This window comes from Dasypus novemcinctus, chromosome 14, assembly GCF_030445035.2.
Source record: "Dasypus novemcinctus isolate mDasNov1 chromosome 14, mDasNov1.1.hap2, whole genome shotgun sequence".
Lineage (NCBI taxonomy): Eukaryota > Metazoa > Chordata > Mammalia > Cingulata > Dasypodidae > Dasypus > Dasypus novemcinctus.
This window is the reverse complement of record NC_080686.1, coordinates 56740297-56752755: the sequence shown is the minus strand read 5'-3', so window position 1 is coordinate 56752755 and position 12459 is coordinate 56740297.

Here is a 12459-nt window from a genome sequence, read left to right as displayed (position 1 = left end):
CTACAATATGCTTGTAATTGGAGTCCTGGAGAGTGGGGGTGGGGGAATAGGGGAATTGCAGAAACATATTTGAAGAAATGGATGCATTCTATTTCAGTGTTTTTATGGACCGTAATTTATTTACTCTCCCTTATTGTTGGACATTTAGGTTATTTCTAATTTTATACCATTAGAAATGGCACTGGGACATCGTACATGCAAAGCAGGAGCTCAACCACTGAACCATACCTGCTCCCAGAAATGGCATTCTAACAAACACGTTTGTACATTAATCTCTGTATCTTTCTATTCCGTTGGGATAAATGCCTACTATTATGTCCATTGGGCCAAAGGATATAAACATGTTTAAGGCTTTTGAGATTTATTTTCAAATGACCCTGCAGAAATATTGTCACAATTTACAATTCCACAAACAGCCCATGAGGTGCCTATTACCTTATACTCACACAAAGATTGGCTCATCTTTGCCCATTTAATAGCAAGGGTGTTGTGGCCGCCGCTGCGGTACCGCGGGCGGGTCGCTGCCGCGCGGGCGGGTCGCTTCCAGGAGTCGGGCCGAGCCCACGGCCGGACTGGGGCGGCAGCGGGCGGCTCAAGGCTTGGTGGGGACGCGCGGTTCGATGGAAGAAGAACCACGGAGACGAGGTCTATGCGCAGGTCTGATTTTATTAGGGAAGTACATGGGGTTTTATAGTCTCGTGGGGGCGGGGAGGTTGTGGGAGGGGCATGTCCGCGGGGCAGCTGAGGATTGGCTGCAGAGGCAAGGGCGGACCTGCGGTTTAGGGCGTAAGCCATTGATGGCAGGGGGGGTTGTTTCCGAGGTTGTGCCGGGGCGGATACGGGATGAGGGCGGTTGAAATGAGGCGGGGAGAACAGCGATCGGCTGGGAGGGGGAAGATAACAGTGGCTGGGAGGAGGGGCGGAGGGAGGCAGTAGCATAAGCTGCTGCTGAGAAGGACCATAATACAGAGAGATTTCGAAGAACAGGCGGGTAAAGTACAAGGAAGCGAAAAGCAGGGTGGGAGCAGGGGACAGGGTGTGTTTTATTATCACAAAGTTTCATTTTCTTGATTGTTATTGAAGTTGTACATCACTGTTATTTCTCATTTGGAGGGCTCTCTGCCCATTTAAACATTGACCATTTAAACATTGTTTTCCTCATGGATGTGTAATCTTTCTTTACATGTTAATTTTAACCTGTCATATATTTGCTAATATTTCTTCCAGGTTTATATATTTGTTTTTGGTATTTATAATCAATTTGTTTCATGGTTCATTTCTAGTTTTCTTTTAGACTGGCAGCATAAAACATATTAATGGCATTTTCCAGCTCAGAGTCCATGTATTTTTTGTTATATGCTATGGTTTAACTATTAAAAATAATGAGGATAAAACCACAATGAGATACCATATTGCACCTACAAGAATGGCTAGAATAAAAAGCCAGATAATAACAAGTGTTGACAAGGATGTGGAAAAATTAGAACCTTCAGACACTGCTAGTGAGAGTGCAAAATGGTGCAGATGCTTTGGAAAACAGTCTTGCAGGTCTTTAAATGATTAAACATAGAGACATCATATGACCCACCGATTCCATGCCTATCTATACACCCAAGAGAAATGAAAACACTTGTATGTGAATATTTATAGCAACATTATTCATCATAATCAAAATGTTGAAACACAACTCAAATGTTCATGAACTGATGAATGGGTAAACAAAATATGTTATATCCATACAATGGAATATTATTTGCCCATGAAAGGGAATGAATTTCTGACACATATACACATGAATGGACCTTGAAAACATTATGCTAAGTGAAAGAAGCCAGTCACAAAAGACCACATATTATATGATTTCATTTATATGAAATGTCCAGAACAGGGAAATCTATAAGGATGTTATTACTTAGGATCAGGGGGTGAGTTGGGGGTAGGGTAGGGCGATGAGAGCTAAAGGATACGGGGTTCCTTTTTGAGTTGATTAAAATGTTCTAGGGAAGCAGATGTGACTCAAGTGAGAGGGCTTCTGCCTACCATATGGGAAGACCCAGGTTCGATCCCTTGGGCCTCCTGATGAAAAAGAAGAGAAAGTGTGTCTGTGCGGTGAGCCAGTGCCTGCTTGGTGAGCTGAGTGCCCAAACAGCAGACTGAGTGCCCACATGGTGAGCCAGTGCCCGTGCGGTAAGCCAGTGTCGGCGCGAGTGAGTCACGCAGCAAGATGATGACACAACAAAAGTGAGACAAAGGGGAGAGTCAAGGTGAAATGCAACAGAGACCAGGAACTGAGGTGGCACAATTGACAGGGGACTTCTCTCCACATCAGAGGTCTCCAGGATCGAATCCAGGTGAATCCTAGAAGAGAAAGACGAGAAGAGGGAAAAAAAAGAGAGAAATAGATACAGAAGATCACACAGTGAATGGTCACAGACAGCAAAAACAGCAGGGTGGGGGGGCGTGGGGGGAATGGGGGATGGCATGGGGAAGAAAAAATAAATACATTTTTAAAAATGTTCTAAAATTGACAGGCATGTTGCACATATTTGTGAATATGCTAAAAGCTTTTGAATTGTATACTTTAAATGGGTGACTTGTATGGTATGTGAATTACATGAAAATAAAGCTATCTTTTAAAAAAAGAGTAATGAGGATGAAAGACCTTTATGCAACAATTAAAGACCCTTAGGAATGAAATAGGTGTGCATGGCTGCTTTGTACAGTTGTGTAGGTCATGCCTGCCCAAGGGTGCCAGAGGGGCTCCCCCCACCCCCCAGTGGAGCCAGCATGGCCAGGAGTGCCTTTTTCTAATTCTCATTAAAGTGCTTAGGGGCCAGCAATCTCCAGTGATACAAGAGGATGCATTGGAGGCTTGACCTCTGAGTAAAGACCATAATCCTAAAAATACAAGTCTTTAACAACCTAGAAATGAAATCATCTGGATAGTGTTCTGTGTGTGCTAGAATGGGGTACAGAGTTGTCTGAAATGAAGTCTCAGCTGTTGTTAAGAAACATACCTGAAGCAATGGTAAGAATATAATATAAATATCAACATGAAGTTGTAGTGAAACATTTTGTCCTCATTTTTATTTCAAATGTATACAGTTGTAAACATGTTGGTTTGAATCTAAAATTTTAGTGTCTTGGATTGAGTGGCTTTTAACCTCTTCTCAAAGCTCATTAAAATTTATTTCCACATTTAATCCTCATAACAATTCTGCCAGGAAGTCTTTATACCAGACTCCAGTTATTTTCTTACCACTCTGGGATTGCTGCCTTACTTTCTACCACTTGCACTATCACTTGCTTTTTTTTTTAAAAAAAAAAAAACCTACTCACTATTTTAAATTAAAATGAATTTAATTTAAAAACCAAACTTACATATCAATTAAGAACCAGTATCATTTGTCATAAATAGTAGGTACCCAGAACAATAATGCAATAAAGAATAGAATATTTTAAACTTCCAGCTATTTTTGTCTGCTAAAAAATCTGAGCTTGAGGCCTGCTCTTTTTTAGTTAAAAAAGGAAATTAGCGAGTGTTAAAAGTTTGTTTAATATCAGCAACAAAGGGAAACCTTCTCCCTGACATCGGAAGATCTGAATGGGACCTGGAAGAGAATCCCTCTCTCTTTCAGTGAATGTCCTTTAATCAGGCAAGGTGCAAAGCCCAAAACGTCTTCTGTATGACTGCTTCTCACCTGTTGGAGAATGCCGCCATCTCTCTCTATAAGATCTGCTGATAACTGTGTTTATTCATCTCTGTATTCCTAGTGCTTGCTATGGTTGATGAGCAATATATGTTGAATAAATGATGAATGAGGATTCATTGACAATACTCAAACACTTTGGGTGCCCGAATTAGGACCATAACCTACAACCCTTGAATTCAAGCCCTGTGAGCTGTCTTCTGCGTTGGTCAACATCTGGGTTTAGCACAGACAACCATCTCTACCAGACTTACACTTGATCTTTCTGGAAAAAGGCAAAAGTTGAGCAGATGGACTCTGGAATTTCTCCCAGTCCTGGGGCTGATTCCTTCCTTAACTGGCTTCTGGTGCCAGCCAGAATCTGCTTCCACTGTTTCAGAACTGTTTACAAAGCCAAGCAGAATTAGCTCTTAAACAATCTCTTCTTTAGAAACCTCTGTGAATGATTAAGAATGGAGAGGCCACTGCTGATTTCCTCTGGGGGAAGAGCAAAAATCCTGCAGGGCTCTGCTTGGACTTGCCTGTTCCTGAGCCTCATGGAGCAGAGAATGCCAGAAGAATGTTGCTATGACCCACGACCCCAGTCAAGGTAATTAAATAAAATCTCAGAGTTCTTCTTGGGAAACAAATAAACTTCATAAGGGACCAATTGTTGGGAAGCTCTTAGAACTTTGCAAGTCTTGGTAGCTGGTTTGTATTAGCTGGAACTATTTGCTTAATTGCTTTCCTTTAAACATTTTGATCATTTTAATTTTAGGTCTCCCCCCACCCCCACCCCCACACTTAATTTTTTTCCTACAATAGCTACAGCTGATTCAATTCACTAAGATTTTACTGAGAATCCCTTGAATCCTGGACTCTTTGTAGGGACATAAAATATAAGTTTTGATCTTGTCCCCAATGTAGTGAAAGTAATAGTTTGCTATGGGACAAGCAGTGTGCAAATCATTTTACATGCTTTGCTGAATTTCCTTCTCACAGTGATCCTAGGATGTGCTACTCAGATTGTCTCCACTTGACAGATGGGAGAATTGGGAACAGCAAATTCTAATAGCTTAAGGTCACACAGCTAGTCAAGTGACAAGCCAGGATTCGGGTCCACATTTATCTGGCCTCACAGTCTGTGGGCATAGCTGTTGCATTGTATTCCCCTTTCACGGCCTGCCTGGCGATTTATATAATGAAATTCTGAGATATAACATCTTCAGTACCCAAGAAACTATAAAATGTTAATATGTAAGTTTAAAATTATTAATAAAGGATGAACCTTTACAATCATGCGTTGATACAGGTATAGAAGAGTTTCATTTTTGATTAATTAGTACTTTAAGAGGAATTCAAGTACATCATAACTTTTTTTCCCAAATAGTCTTGAAGGCTATAAAATGGAAAAATGACAGTCTTCTACCTGTATTGTACATTTGAGATTACTCTTTTCTGCTATAGAAGAAGGAAAAACTTTAAATAGGGTGGAGGAAACGTATCAGAAGCATTACGTACAGATAGGGAGTAAGCAAGGAGCTTGAAACATACTGGCAAAATTCTTAAGACGTGTTAAATAAACAGTAGTCTAGTACCCTGAATGAGATATTACATGATAAAAAGAAAGGAACAACAGGACTACCATCTACTGCAGGGGTTCTCAGCCAGGGGTCCACAGACCCTGAAAGATTTCAGGGGGGTCTTTGACCTCTAACTGAAATCTAGCATTTCCTTCACTTATGAATTATGCGGGAATAAATTACAGTAGTATTCATTCCACCTGACTGGCAAAGGGGTCTGTGGAATAAAAAAGGTTAAGAACCCCTCATCTACTGGAAACCCATTAGGCTCCCTTTCTGGCGCCACCTGTGCTCTACCCTAGAAATGCCAATTAAACCCTGGACAGCAGGCCCATTGCTTTTGTGCCCGAATCTCTCCATTTCAGCAAGATTGTGTGTTGGCTGCAGATCCCTCCTGTCTGTTGGGTCCCCTTCCTCACACCTCAGCTGGGTCCTCATTGCCGAGCCGTCAGTGAGGAAGTCAATGCGCAGCAAGGGCTGTGTGCTGTAGACACAATGTTTCTATGTCCTGTCTCTCCCTGAGGACTGAATTTGGTAGCCTACCCCACCTGGCCCCAGCTTCTGGCTGTGAGTTTTAAAAACATTTAATTTAGTCTGTGAGTCTTTCTGTTCCATGACTTCTGTATAGCTTCCCTGGTAGTACTAAAATTGCATCAAAGTAATTTTCTGCAGGGCACAATTCCATTCCTTTCTACCCTTAGCTTTCTCAGTAGAGGCAATCCCTTTTGACTATTCTTATTTTTCTGTTTACATTCTTCCATTTCTCTACATATCAACTTTAACCACACAGACTGATATCCCATTTAAAAGATAACATATTAACTATTATACTCTTCTCATCTCCTTTACTTCTCCATAATTACATTGTTTTGGAAAATTTTCTATATTAGATCTTTTAGTAGGTACTTTTGTAGCATTACAAAAATGGCCTTAACTTTCTGTTTCTTGATTTAGCAATTTCTTTTTGTTTACATTTTTTTTTACTGAAAAAGTAATTCATGCACATGGTAAAACATTCAAACAGTACAAGAGGGAATAAAATGAAAAGGAATTCTTTTTAGCCTAGTCATCCTCCTTAGAGGCAGATATTGTTACAATTTATGAAATATTCATCTGTAACATTTACTTGAAAATGAAAGCACACAAATATATCTATTACTTTTTTTATCCCCCCCTTGCAGCTTGCTTGCTGTCTGCTCTCTGTGTCCATTCACTGTGCGTTCTTCTGTGTGTCTGTATTTATTTTATTTCCTCTCCCCCCTTGAGGCTTGCTTGCTGTCTGCTCTCTGTGTCCATTCACTGTACGCTCTTCTGTGTTTTTGCTTGTCTTCCTTTTTGTTGCTGTTGTTGCGTCACCTTGCTTAGTCAGCTCTCTGTAGCGTTTGCCGGCCGGGTGGCACTCCGCAGCACTTGCTGCCTTGACAAGGAGGCCCCGGGACATGAACCCAGCGCCTCCCATATGGTAGACGGGAGCCCAACTGATCGAGCCACAGCAGCTTCCCTATGTATTACTTTTTCATTTTAAGAATATTAAAAAATTCTCCCAGGTTTTCCTCTAGTACTTTTATGAAGTCATTTTAAAGTCAACTTTACTGAGGTATAATTTATATATAATAAAAATGCACACATTTTGAGTGTAGAGTTTGATGAGTTTGACAAATGTAGCCATCACCCTAAACAAGACATAGGATATTTCTATCACCAAAAACCTTTCTCATAACATCAGCTTCCTACCCCTGGTCCCAGGCAACCACCAATCTGCTTTCTGTCACCACTGAACCCATCTAATTAATTTAAATTTTTGATCTACCTGGTGTTTATGTTAGTGTAGGAAAAAAGAAATACAGCTTTCTTTTCTTCCAAATGATTAGCCAATTGTCCCAACTTTACTTATTGAATTGAATACTCTACCTTCTCCCATTGTTTTGAACTCTTACCTTTATCTATACAGAATTCCCATACGTATTTGAATCTATTTGCACTGATATCTCTTTTTCTTCTTGTGCTAATTCCAAACTGTTTCCTTACTATAACTTTATATTATTTAGAAATATGTGGTAGGGTGAACGGATATGGCTCAAGCAACTGAGTGCCTTCTTCCAACATAGAAGGTCCCAGATTCAATCCCTGGTGTCTCCTAAAAACAAAAAGCAAACAACAAGCATCAAGAAGCAAATAAATGAAACAACCACCTCTGGGGGCCAATGTGGCTCAGTGATTGAGCATTTGCTTCTCACATACAAGGTCCTGGGTTCCGGCCCCAGTACCTTAAAAAAAAAAAAAAGTAGTAGGACGATTTGTTCCACCCCGTTTTCTTCTATTTCATATTTTGTTCATGGCTTATCTTGCATGCTTATTTTCCATATGAAACCCCTATTTTTCCTTTAGAATCAATTAAGTCCCCCAAATAATCCTGTTGGTACTTTTATTGCTATCGGATTAAATTTAGAGGAAATTTAATATTCAGAGCTAATTTAAAGAAAAATGTAAAGTTAACTGATATTTTTACACTATTTAGTTGTTATGTTTAAGGCATGTAATAGTATTTATTTGAGCTTTATATTATATTTCTACATAACTACTTAAAAGCTTTCTTTTGTAGGTCCTGCACATTTTTTGTGTAATTCCTAAATATTTTTTGTTGTTGTCGCTGTGGCCAGTGAGCCATTTTCTTTTATTGTCTTTTTGAAGTGGTGGCTGTTTATTTTTGAAGTAGTGGTTTAACTGCACAGTGCCTAAAGTATGGTCTCCGGTGCCAGACTGCCTGTTTTAAAATCTGATCTTTAGCTGTGTGAATTCAGGCAAGTTACCGAATCTCTGTGTGTGTCTTGGATTCTTCTTCCATAAAACAAGGCTAATTACAGTAACTACCTCAGGGAATTGTTTTGAGGATTAAGTAGAGAATATTTAAAAAGAACTTGGAAAAGTGCATGCCACATGGTAAGCATTCAAGAGATGTTTATTGTGGTGCAAAGCTATTGATTTTTATCAATTAACTTTGTAATTAACCACCTTACTAAATTCTCTTGTTTCTAACAGTTCCTCGGTGGCTTCTCGGCGTTATCAAAGCACACTGACATTTTATCCATATCTTTAGTAGTATCTCCTAGTTCTCCACTGAATAAGATGAGGAAATCAGTGCCCAGTTCACTCCTCCACTTCTCCTTCCCCTTGCCCTCGACCTCTGTCATTATGCCATTGTGTTTCCTCCCTCACTTGTGCTCTGCTCTATGAATGGAGTGAACTGTGCTTTGGTGCAGCTTGACTATAAACATGGGTCCCTGGGGAAACTGGCAATGGTAAGAGCAGTAGCTGTAGTGGAACAGTTTTTCATTCTCCCTATATCCCTACATAAAAGGAGGCAGAACTAGATAGCAAAATCAATAGTTTATGGACAAATAATTTGTGGACGTTTACGACAAAACTTGGTGACAACGTATCTCCAGGCATCCCAAAACACAAGCAAGCGGGGACAAACCACAGTTGCAACCCAGCTCCCAGAGGGCACAGGTCGGGGCTGCTGCAAGACCAAAGCACACACCCGGCACACAATCAGACACGGGCTTTCTCTATTGGGACATATGGACAAGAGAGAGTCTTCGGTGGCAGCGGTCCAAAGAATAAAAGTAGCACTCTGCAAAGAGATGGAAAAATGAGGGGCGATATATAGGGTCTCAGAACAACGATATTTCATAACAGAGTTTCTGCTAGGGTCACACAAATGGGGTCTGGTGATGTTACTGTAGGAAGGAATTGTACAGTTGGAGAAAATGACAGTCTACAATACCATTTGTATATTGTTCTCCTGTGAGGAGGTTTGTTCCATTTTAACTTGTTTCTGGGGCATGCAGGTGGCTGTGTTCTGACGGCTGTTTCCCACAGGGAGGGGGAGCCAGGGTCAGGGACTCAATGGACCCCCACAAACCACCAATAGCTGCAAGACCTGCACAGTATCAGGGCCAGCATAGAATAAAGCAAAGGGAAGAAACAGTGTGTACTACGGGACTGAGACCAGGAGAACCATGGCAGATAATCACTGAAAACCATGGAAAACCAATTCAAGAACAATGTCTGAAAGCAGGAAGAGTTTTGTCCTCTCCTCTAATGAGTGGATGCGAGAAGCCCATGGTTAGATCTGGACAAGCCAGAACTGGGCCCCAACCTGTGGAGAAACTGCTGGGAGCAAAACCAAAATTTTGCTGGATAGGGAATATAGAGAGGAAGGAAAGCAAAGGTCCAGAAAGAAAATGGGAGAGGACAACAGACAGATCTTAGAAATCAAGACACCATATTTCTTTATGCCCTCCCCCCAAAAAAAGTTCATCACCCCTAACATCAACAAAAACCAAAAACAATAAGAAACAACAGACACTGATGTTACGCAGAAGAGGAAACTCTGAGGTTAGACAAGCTATCCCTAACTTTCCTTCTGAAAGCTCATGAAAATGAATTTCACATAAAAATAAATAAGAGAAAAGGACTGAGGTCAAATACCAATCAAAATTATTACAAGGGTAAAAGAAGAGGAGCAGAATGATATCCTTACAAACAATGAATGCATGCCAGAAAGCTCTGCAGAAAATCAAAATTGTTGCCTTTTATTTTCAAAACACATTAAGAATGATAAAAGACAGGAAAGAACAACATAAATCAGAATTTAAAAATTCAGAACTGAGGTGACAGGACTCAGGAAATAATTAGAAATTGAAAAAATTATTTCAGAAATAAATAGTAAACTAAAGGGAACACAAGGCTGAGTAAACACAACAGAAAATATCTTAAGATAAACAGAATGTGAAAAGGAGGAAAATGTTTAAGTTAAAAGAAATGAAGAAAGAGATAAAAAGGATTTGAGAGAAAATGACAACTATTGTAGATGGGAAAGAAAATCCAACATATGGCTAATAGTAGTCCCTAAAGAAGAAAACCAAAGCAAGAGAAAAGAACAAACACAAGGAACCCTAACTAAAGAAAAACTTCCTCAAATTAAACAACAAAAAAAAAAGTCTTACAAATACACATTGAGCTGGAAAGCACATTCTGCCAGGGAGCCAGGGGCTCCAATTACCCAGAGCCGCTGCCGATTCTGCCAATGTGCGGCTGGCCTGGCGGGTGGGCCAGCCAGGGCCCTGTCGCCTCCCCGGCGCCCACCCAGGCTTCTCCCCCTGGCGGTGGAGCTCCCGCAGCCGATTCAGGCCTCTGCTCTTGTTAGATTTCAGCTGTAGAATCCACTCGTGAATCTTACTAGTCTTTTTGTAACAGTCCTAATGCCCTCCCTGAAGGTGGATGTTTCCAGACAAGGAAGTTCATATACATAGGAAGTAAATTAATATACTTTAAAACTATTAGCTTTATTACTTGTCTGTTGTAAAATGGGCCGTGTTCACACAGCTAAATCTCTTTCTAAATGGTACAGGCTAGGGAGAATGGGAAAGAGTAAAGATACTCTGTGGCAAAATTTCTCAAACTTTGATTTGCATTTGCATCCCTTGGGGAGCTTGATAAGATACAGATTCAGATTCAGTAGATTTGGGGTGGAACTCAATATTCTGATTTTCTCACAAATTTTCACAAGTTACTCAGCAGCTTGGTGATGCCAAGCTGTTGGGCACTGAGTAGCAAGTTTCCAGGGCCCTTTCTGAAACATCTCTCACCTTTTACAGTTAGCACAAGGAAAGCATTTATTGGTCAGAAGCTTAAAAGACATAGGAAATGCGCAGTGTTTCTTTAAAACCAGAAACAAAATATAAAGGTAACCAAAGAAGAAACACTTCCATCCAGATCTGACATTATTGCACACATTGGGGTGGAGTGAAGGATGTACTGCCCAGTCATTCACTGGGTATGAGAGAAGTTGTTTTCGAAGTTTAATTTTAAATCTCAAATAGGGGCCATTATCTCTAGTCATATCCTTTCACTAGAGAGGGAACATTCAACATTTTCTCTTTAGGAAGAACTAAAGCTCTCAGAATTACTGAGATGCACAGAGATAATGTACATGAATCTGTTTCCTCTAAAAATTTCAAGTACTTGTGGTTCCTGGAAAATAATAAATCATTTTATCAATGCATATTCTTAATCTACAAAAAACTCTTCCAAAAATTTAAGCTAGAAGGCCAGGTCATTTGCTTGTAACATGGAGGCAATCCACGTCAGTCAAAAACATGCATTTTAGAGTAACAATATAAGAGGAATATAAAGTGTTGTGCATGTGTTGTATGTGTGCACACCTTACCCCACACTATTAGGAGCTTCCAAGGGGTAACGTGAATTCACAGGGCCACTCTCCTGACTTTTAAACTGTAGGACATTTTTCCAGAAATGCAAGTCTTGCTCAGTGGTTGCGTAAGCACGCTGGCATCTTATACAAGATTTATAAATATTGTGATGTACTAGACCCGGGTAGACGTAACTTTGCTAATTACTTAGCAGTTCTTTACTTAAGCAATGTTGCTTGTCTTACCAACATATTATCCAATTTACAGTAAATAGAAATAGTATTACGAAGAGCAAAACGAGATTGTGTGAACAGATCACTGTGTCCTGGTGGGCGCCGCATTTAGTAACAGCTTTGTCTTGTGTTCTCAACACTGCCAAGCAGACTGCTTATGCCAGCTTCAGCTTTCTTAACGTCTCCTCAGGGATCTGTAAATGTTCTTTTTCCTTAGACACCATCTTCATCTCCCTTTAAGAATACAGTATTAGTTTAACAATGTTCAATATAAAGCAACCTTGTAGAGATTCAGTCACCCATGGTAGATGCTGGGAGAGTAGGAAAAAAAAGCGTGAGTTGATTTCATCCTCTGCCTTTCAGATATTTGAAGAGAAAGTGGGCTTTTTTTAGGTAGCCTGATCAATTGTTTGTAAAGCTGTTTGAAAGTAATCTTATCCTCCATTGCTTTTCTGATATTTTATGTATAGACATGTGAAAGTACATGTGTCAGCTACTTGTTTAAGTATTTGTTTTAATTTTTCTTTTGAAATAAATGTTCATAATTAAAAATTATTAAATCATCTTAATATTTCACGTGAAATAAATCTGGTATGTGTATTAGCAACAAAGATCTATGTCTCAAATGGGAAATAAGAATTCATGAAACCAAATTTGAAGTTCAAGCAAAGCTATTACACTGACATATTTTTGTATTTCTTTATTTCTTGGTCCTATTGGTCTGTTTTAAAATTTT